This window comes from Sorex fumeus, unplaced genomic scaffold (assembly GCF_029834395.1).
Source record: "Sorex fumeus unplaced genomic scaffold, SorFum_2.1 ptg000058l, whole genome shotgun sequence".
In the NCBI taxonomy this organism is placed as follows: Eukaryota; Metazoa; Chordata; class Mammalia; order Eulipotyphla; family Soricidae; genus Sorex; species Sorex fumeus.
Genome location: NW_026606115.1, coordinates 19781550 through 19790980, shown reverse-complemented (window position 1 = coordinate 19790980; position 9431 = coordinate 19781550).

Genomic DNA, 9431 nt, shown 5'->3' with positions numbered 1-9431 from the left:
ACTATGCTATCCTCTGGTCCAATCACTAAAGTTTGAAGTTGCAAATCTGTGTGGCTTTTTAGTTTGTTTCCAGGCCACATGTGGTTGTGCTCGGGGCTTATACCTGCGCTCAGGATCACCCCTGATAGTGCTTTGGGTACTATTTGAAGTGCTTGAGTTTGAATTGGAGTTAGCTACGTACAAGGCAAGAACGTAAGTACTATCATATCAGGTTACTAAAGTTATAAACTTAACATACAAAACTCAATCGCATTTCTATACAGTATCAAAAATAGAGAAAAAATCTTTATAGCCACATCAACAAAATTAAAACACTTAGGTATGCCTTAAACAAAGAATTTGAGTTTGGGGTCCTTGGGGTATATACCAAATGGGATTATTAGGTACCAAGTTCTGTTCATCTCACTGACGCCCTCCCTCCCCCATTTTTGATGGGGTTGGTTGCTTTTGTCTTGTAAAGTTCTGCATACAGAATCTCAGTTCCTAGTTTTATGAGGAGTGTCCATATTGTTTTCAGAAAGAACTAGATAATTTGATATTCAAAGCAGCAGTGGATGAGGGTGTCTTTTTTCCACATCCATGCCAGTACTGTTTGCTTTGGTTTTCTGTAATGTGTTCCAGTTCCACAGGTGTGAAATGCCATAACATTGATGTTTTAACTTGCTTTGCCCTAAGGAAAAGTGATACAGTGCATTATTCTTCGTATACTCTTGGCCTTCTGTATGACTTCTTTTAGGCAGTTCTGTTCATCTCACTGACACCATCCACCATTTTTTGATTGAGTTGGTTGTTTTTCTTGTGAAGTTCTGCCAGTACTTTATATATCTTGGATATCTACCCTTTATCAGGTGACTTATGGGAAACTATTCTCTCCCAATTGGTGGAGTATCTTTTAATTTTGGTCATTGTTTCATTTGCAGTACAGCAGTTTCTTAATTTATATCGTCCCATTGGTTTATCTTTGCTTCTATTTGCTCGATCAATGACATTAAATCGCAACGAAGATACCTCTGGATGCAATGTTAAGTGATCTGTCCTTTTTTGCCTCAATATAATCTATGGATTTAAGTCTGATATCTATGTATTTAATATACTTGTGCTTGGTGTTAAAAAAGAATCTGAATTCATTTTGCAGGTTGCTGAACAGTTTTTCCAAGAACCATTTGTTAAAGAGGCTTTCCTTGCTTTCCTTTTTCTCTCCTTCATATTTTTTGCTCCTTGGAGACTGTACAGTAGTACAAAGCATAGGGTACTACCCTTGCACGTAGTCTGCCCCTGTTGAATCGCAGCACCCAATATGGTCCTATGCACCCAAGCAGGTGTGATCCCTGGGTGCAGAACCAGGAATAATCCATAAGGTTCTCTAGATATGACCCTAAAACACAACATATTTTTTTCTCCTTTATTGAAGAATAATTGTCCATGTATTGTCTGAGGATCTATCTCTGGACTCTCAACTCTATTTCATTGAAAGTTCATTCTTATTCCAGAAACATGATTTTGATTAATATACCTTTATAGTATAGCTTGAAATTAGGGAAATAAAAGTCCCCTATTTTCTTCTTCATAGAATTTCTTTGGCAATGGGGGATGTTATTACTCCATATAAACTCCAATAGCATTTAATCTAGTTCTTTAACAAAAGCTATTCAGAAAAGACATTTACTCTCTTATGTTCATTGCAGCACTATTTATAATAGCCAGAGGGGTAAAAAAAACTCAACGACCAAGAAAAATGACAAAATGAAGACATTATAGTATATATACACAATGGAACACAACTTGGCTAAGATTAAATCTTTTCTTAAGGATTATGCATTTTGCTGCTACATGGGCAGATCTAGAGAGTATCATGTTAAGTAACATTAGAAGAAAAGGGATACAGAATGATATCTCTTATATTTAGTATATAAAGAAACATAGTAGGAAAATAAAAAATGCCCAAGGGCAACAGAAACAGAACTGATCTTCAGTAGGGAGCTTATCATATGATGAATGTTGGGAAAGCTGGATAATGGTAGAGGGAAGAAGACACGAAGACACTCTGGTGCTGGAATGTTTTGTTTATGAAATCCTACCTTTAACAATTTTTAAACTACAGTGTCTAAAATAAAATTTTAAACAGCAAAATGTTCTGCCCACATTTTCCTCCATATTATCTTCATGAAACACTAATGAATTAAATTGAAGATGACACAAAAGTACACTATGTATGGTGATGGGAAGAGATGTTAAAATGTACATATTATCCAAAGCTATCTATGTATTCAATTGAATATATATTAAAATTCCAGTGTCAGTTGAAACCAGAAAGATAGTACAAATGATAAGGTGCTTGCCTTGTACATGGCCCACAAAGTTTGATCTCAGGAACTGTATATGATCCTGCCAGCACTACCAGGAGTCACTCCTGAACACAGAACAATGTGTAATCTGTAAGCACCACTAGTGTGGTCAGAAAATCAAAAAAGACAGTAATTCCCAAAGGTAAGTCTTATTTTTTCAGTAACAAGTTCTATGAATCAGGGGCCAGAGAGATAGTACAGCTAGTAAGGTATACTTGCCTTGCATTTGGTCATCTGAGTTCGATTCTTCCACACCATAAATGGTCCTCTAAGCACTTCCAAGGCTAATCCCTGAGTACAGAGCCAAAAATAAGCCCAGTGTACCAAGGAGTGTGGCCCAAAATTCTTTTAAAGACTCCTGTTATTTGAATCACTGATCTATTCAGACAAAGTATTTCAGGGTTGGATCACCCAGTGAGTTTGTGTCAATATGCAATTTGATAACAGTGATAACTAAATCATCAGTTACAATCACATTCTATATTTTGTTTAAATAAATTTATAGGTGCCTCCTTGTGAAATAATAATAATGACCAAGGGCATTCTGTTTAATAAAACAGCTTTTCTTTGGGAGTATGGTGCCACCAGCAGGTCAATCTGTACCTGTGAGGCTAGTGCATCAAAAGCCTGATGGTACCGTCAGACTTCTAGATACACCCAAACTGCTGCTGTGCCTTTGGCCAGACCCCTAAAACTTGGGGCAAAGTTTACCAAGAAAGTAAATGACAAAAAGGTATGTGGGAGACACACCCACAAACCACCTCCGGCTCAGCTATATAATTGGAGGCAAGGTCTCTCTGGTTCCTGATCGAATTGCGTAATGGCCATGATCCCAGAGACTCAGAAACAAACCTCAGAACCCAGCAGCTTTTGGCAGAAATGCGTCTGGTCCCCGCAGTAGGTTACCAGTGCAGGGCTACCCCAGGGGTTAGAGGGTGCTGTCCCTCCGCTTGCTCTCTCCTGGCGGCTTGGTGAATGTCATCCTCCAGAGGCCATTGGACAATCAGGTTGGGCCCACAGTGATGAGATAAGAGGGCCCTCACAGGATGGGTGTGGAGCCGGCCCTTTCCTCCCTCCCCAAAAGAGACCCTGGGTCGCTGCCCACAAAAGGCCTCCCTGTCTCTTGATCAAGCTGCTTAATGGCCATGATCCCAGAGACTTAGAAAGAAATTTCAGAACCCAGCAGGTTTTGGCAGCAATCCCTCCAGATTTATTTGTTAAAATTTCGAATCCCAAAATCGCACGGCCACAATGCAGCGATGTGACATCATATGTTATTCATAACCAGCAATAGAAAGCAAATTGTCTACTGTTGCTTTTTCAGCAGAACTGACTGTTGGGGTAAAATCCCAAATAATAATGCTGGGTCTGGTGTCGAAATATTGAATGTAATCAAAGTAGAGAGAGAGAATAATGTGGAATTCATCTGCCCCACAGGTAGGGAGAGGATGTGGGATGGGGGGTATCCTGGGGTTTTTGGTGATGGAGAATGGGCACTGGTGAAGGGACGGGTGTTTCATCAATGACCGAGACTTAAACGCTAAAGCTTTGTAAATGCTCTCACAGCGATTTAATAAATAAATTTATAAAAAAGAAAAAATGTAAGGTGGAGTTCATACCTAATTCAACCAGCCTAATCAGTGGCTGAATAATTAGCAATAATCCTACATTAAAAAAAAACAGCTTTTCTAATTAGACCATTTCAGGGTTCACTAAGGACATACTTTGCATTACTCTATCACTATCACCCCGTTATTCATCAGTTTGCTTGAGTGGGTGCCAGTAACATCTCCATTTGCCCCAGCTCTGAGATTTTGGCTATCCTTACTCGTCCTTCCCAGCGGCGCTGTATTGTAGTCTCTTTCAGAGTCAGGGAAATGAGACACGTATTGTTACTATTTTTGGCATATCGAATACACCACAGGGAGCTTGCTAGGCTCTGCCATGATATTTTGCATGGCATAATTAAATACTTGCTTAGTGAATTGAATAAAAGCCTCTAAAAACATTCCTGAATTCATATGGAACAATAAGCCCCCATGAATAGCTAAAGCAATTCTTGGGAAAAAGAAAATGGGAGGAATCAACCTCCGTAAATTCAAACTCTACTACAAAGCAGTAATAATTAAAACAGCATGGTAATGTAACAAAGGCAGAGCTGCAGACCAATGAAAAGGGTTGAATATACTGATATCTCCCCTGAAACATATGATCCTCTAATCTTTGATAAGGGAAAGAGAAATGTGAAGTGGAGTAAGGAAAGCCTCTTTAACAAATTGTGCTGGTATCACTGGACGGCTACATGCAAAAAAATGGGCTCTGATATCTGCCAAACACCATGTACAAAAGTAGGATCAAAATGGATTAAAGACCTCAACATTAGACCAGAATCCATACAGTATATTGAAGACAAAGTTGGCAAAACCCTCTATGACATTGTAGCTAATGGTATCTTCAAAGATGTCAAGCCACTGGCCAAGCAAGTGAAAACAGAGATAGACAAATGGGAATATCTTAAACTAAGAAGCTTCTGCACCTCAAAAGAAACAGTGACCAAAATACAAAAACAGTCTACAGAATGGGAAAGGATATTCGTCCAATACACATTTGACAAGGGGTTGATATCAAGCATAACAAAGTACTGCTTGAAATCCACAAGAAGAAAACATCCAACCCCATCAAAAAATGGGGTGATGAAATAAATAGAAACTTTCTCAAAGAAGAAATACAAATGGCTAAAAGGCACATGAGAAAAAGCTCCACATCATTAATCATCAGGGAGATGCAGATCAAAATCACAATATAGTACTGGAAGTACTTGCAATAGCGATTAGGCAAGAAAAAGATATTAAGGGCATCCAGATAGGGAAAGAAGAAATTAAGCTCTCACTATTTGCAGATGATATGATATTATACTTAGAGAACCCTAAAACCTCTACCAAGAAACTCCTAGAAACAATAGGCTTGTATAGTAAGGGGCAGGCTATAAAATCAATACCCAAAAGTCCATGGCTTTCCTATATGCAAATAGTGAGAGAGAAGAAAGTGACAAGAAGAAAACAATCCCATTCACAATTGTGCCCCAGAAAATCAAGTACCTAGGAATCAGCTTAACTAAGGAAGTAAAGGATCTGTATAAAGAAAACTACAAAACGCTACTTCAGGAAATAAAAGAGGACACGAGGAAACGGAAAAATATCTCCTGTTTATGGATGGGGAGAATCAACATTATCAAAATAGCAATACTTCCCAAAGCACTGTACAAATTCAATGCAATCCCTATAAGGATACCCATGACATTCTTCGAAGAAATGGAGCAAACACTCCTGAAATTTATATGGAACAATAAGTCCCCAGGAATAGCTAAAGCAATTCTTGGGAAAAAGAAAATGGGAGGAATCAACTTCCCTAACTTCAAACTCTACTACAAGGCAGTAATAATTAAAACAGCATGGTACTGGCACAAAGGCAGAGATGCAGACCAATGGAACAGAGTTGAATACACTGACATTTCCTCCCAAACATATAATCATCTAATCTTTGATAAGGGGGCAGGAAAAGTGAAATGGAGCAGGGAAAGCCTCTTTAATAAACTGTGCTGGCAAAACTGGACAGCTACATGCAAAAAAGTGGGCTCAGATCTCTGCCTAATGCCACTGGCCGAGAAAGTGAAAACAGGTGGGACTATCTTAAACTAAGAAGCTTCTGCACCTCAAAAGAAACAGTGACCAAAATACAAAGACAGACTACAGAATGGGAAAGGATATTCACCAAATACACATCCGGCTGGAGCGATAGCACAGCGGTAGGGCGTTCGCCTTACAAGCGGCCAACATGGCCGACCCGAGTTCGATTCCTCCGCCCCTCTCGGAGAGCCCAGCAAGCTACCGAGAGTATTCGATATGCCAGACACAGTAACAACAAGGTCTCCAATGGAGACGTTACTGGGCCAGCTTGAGCAAATCGACGATCAACGGGAGGGCCTTTACCTTTTACCTTTATACATCCGACAAGGGGTTGATATTAAGGATATACAAGGTACTGGTTGAACTCCACAAAAAGAAATCACCCATCCCATCAAAAAATGGGGCGAGGAAATGAACAGAAACTTTCGCAAAGAAGAAATCCGAATGGCAAAAAGGCACATGAGAAAATGCTCTACATCACTAATCACCAGAGAGATGCAGATCAAAACAACAATGAGATATCATTTCAAACCACAGAGACTGGCCCACATCCACAAGAACAAAAGCAACCGGTGCTGGCGCGGATGTGGCGAGAAAGGGACCCTCCTTCACTGCTGGTGGGAATGCCGGCTGGTCCAACCCTTTTGGAAAACAGTATGGACGATTCTCAAAAAATTAGAAATTGAGCTCCCATTTGACCCAGCTATAGCACTCTTGGGAATATATCCAGAGAGGCAAAAAGGTATAGTCGAAGTAACATCTGCAATTGTTTGTTCATTGCAGCACTCTTTACAATAGCCAGAATCTGGAAAAAATACGAGTGCCCGAGAACAGATGACTGGTTAAAGAAACTTTGGTACATTTACACAATGGAGTACTATGTAGCTGTTAGAAAAGATGAAGTTATTAAATTTACATACAAGTGGTACTACTGGAAAGTATCATGTTAAGTGAAACGAGTCAGAAAGAGCAGGATAGACACAGAAAGATTGCATTCATCTGGGGAACATAAAGCGACAAATAGGGAGACTAACACCCAGGAATGGCTGAGATTAGTACCAGGAATTTTGCTCCATGACTTGAAGGCCAGCCACACGTGCTAGGTGAAAAGGAAGCTCATATAGAGAAGAGAGCACCAAATAAAGGGTGTTGTGAGAACCCTCCCAGGGTGGGAGAAGCATGCTAAGAGTAGTCTATAGACCAAACATGATTGCCACTCAATGCCTCTCTTGCAAAATACAGTACCCAAAAGAAGAGAGAGAGAACAAAAGGGAATGCCCTGCCACAGAGGCAGGGTGGGACGGGGGGATAGGGGGGTGGGGGGGGGATGCTGGGACCCGTGGTGGTGGAGGATGGGCACTGGTGGAGGGATGGGTACTCGATCATTGTATAACTGAAACCCAAGCACAAAAATTTCTAAGTCTATAACTGTACCTCATGGTGTTTCACTAATAAAAAAAACACAATGATATCATTTCACACCACAGAGACTGGCCCATATCCACAAGAACAAAAGCAACCTATGCTGGCGAGGATGTGGCGAGAAAGGGACCCTCCTTCACTGCTGGTGGGATTGCCGACTGGTTCAGCCCTTTGGAAAGCAATATGGACGATTCTCAAAAAATTAGAAATTGAGCTCCCATTTGACCCAACAATACCACTCCTGGGAATATATCCCAGAGAGGCAAAAAAGTATAGCCGAAGTGACATCTGTACTTGTTTGTTCAAAGCTTGCATTCATCTGGGGAACATAAAGCGACAAATAGGGAGACTAACACCCAGGAATGGCTGAGATTAGTACCAGGAATTTTGCTCCATGACTTGAAGGCCAGCCACACGTGCTAGGTGAAAAGGAAGCTCAGATAGAGAAGAGAACACCAAATAAAGGGTGTTGTGAGAACCCTCCCAGGGTGGGAGAAGCATGCTAAAAGTAGTCTATAGACCAAACATGATTGCCACTCAATGCCTCTCTTGCAAAATACAGTACCCAAAAGAAGAGAGAGAGAACAAAAGGGAATGCCCTGCCACAGAGTAAGGGTGGGATGGGTGGGATGGGGGGTCGGAGGGATACTGAGATCCATGGTGGTGGGAAATGGGCACTGGTGGAGGGATGGGTATTTGATCATTGTATAATTGAAACCCAAGCACAAAAATTTGTAAGTCTAAAGCTGTACCTCATGATGTCTCACTAATAAATTTTTTTTAAAAATTGGGTGATGAACAGAAACTTTCTCAAATAAGTAATCAAAATGACAAAAAGGCACAGAGAAAAATCTCTAAATTATTAATCATCAGGATGATCCAGATCAAAACAACAGTTAGATATCATCTCACACCACAGAGACTGGCCCACATCCAAAGAACAAAAGCAACTGGTGTTGACTCGGATGTGACGAGAAAGGGGCCCTCCTTCACTGCTGTTGGGAATGCCGACTGGTTCAGCCATTTTGGAATACAGTATAGACAATTCTCCAAAAATTAGAAATTGAGCTCCCATTTGACCAGCAATATCACTCCTGGAATTATATATTGGAGAGGTAAAAAAAAGTACAGTCAAAATGACATCTGCACTTCTATGTTCATTGCTGCACTGTTCACAAAAGCCAAAATCTGTAAAAAAAAAAAAAAAAAACAAAAAAAAACCCGAGTGCCCTAGAACAGATGACTGGTTAATGGAACTTTGGCACATCTACACAATGTAGTACTATGCAGCTGTTAGACAAGATGAAGTCATGAACTTTACATACAAGCGGTACTACATGGAAAGTATCAAGCTTAGTGAAATGAGTCAGAAAGAGAGAGACAGACATAGAAAGATTTCATTCATCTGGGAAATATAAAGTAACAAAATAGGAGACTAACACCCAAGAATAGCCAAGATAAGTACCGGGAGGTTTATTCCATGGCTTGGAGGCCAGCCGCACATGCTAGGGGGAAAAGCAGTTCAGATAGAGAAGGGAGCACCAAATAAAGGGTTTTGGGAGGATCCTCCCAGGATGGGAGATGCATGCTGAAAGTAGACTATAGACCAAAAATGATTGCCACTCAATGCGTCTTTTGCAAACCACAGCACCTAAAAGGAGAGAGAGAACAAAAGGAAATGACCTTCCACAGAGGCAGGGTGTATCCGGGCGGATGGGAGTGGGAGGGATACTGGAATCAGTGGTTGTGGAGAATGGGCACTGGTGGAGGGATGGGTTCTCGATCATTGTATAACTGAAACCCAAGCACAAAATTTGTAAGTCTACAACTGTACCTCATGGTCTTTCACTTATAAAAATTAAAAATAAAATAAAATAAAAGCCTGTATCTGTACTAATTATCCTTCAGGCAAACAAAGAGGGAGAAAGATTATAGTAAACCAGTGAAAACAGGACATTCCCACCTGGTCTCAAGAATG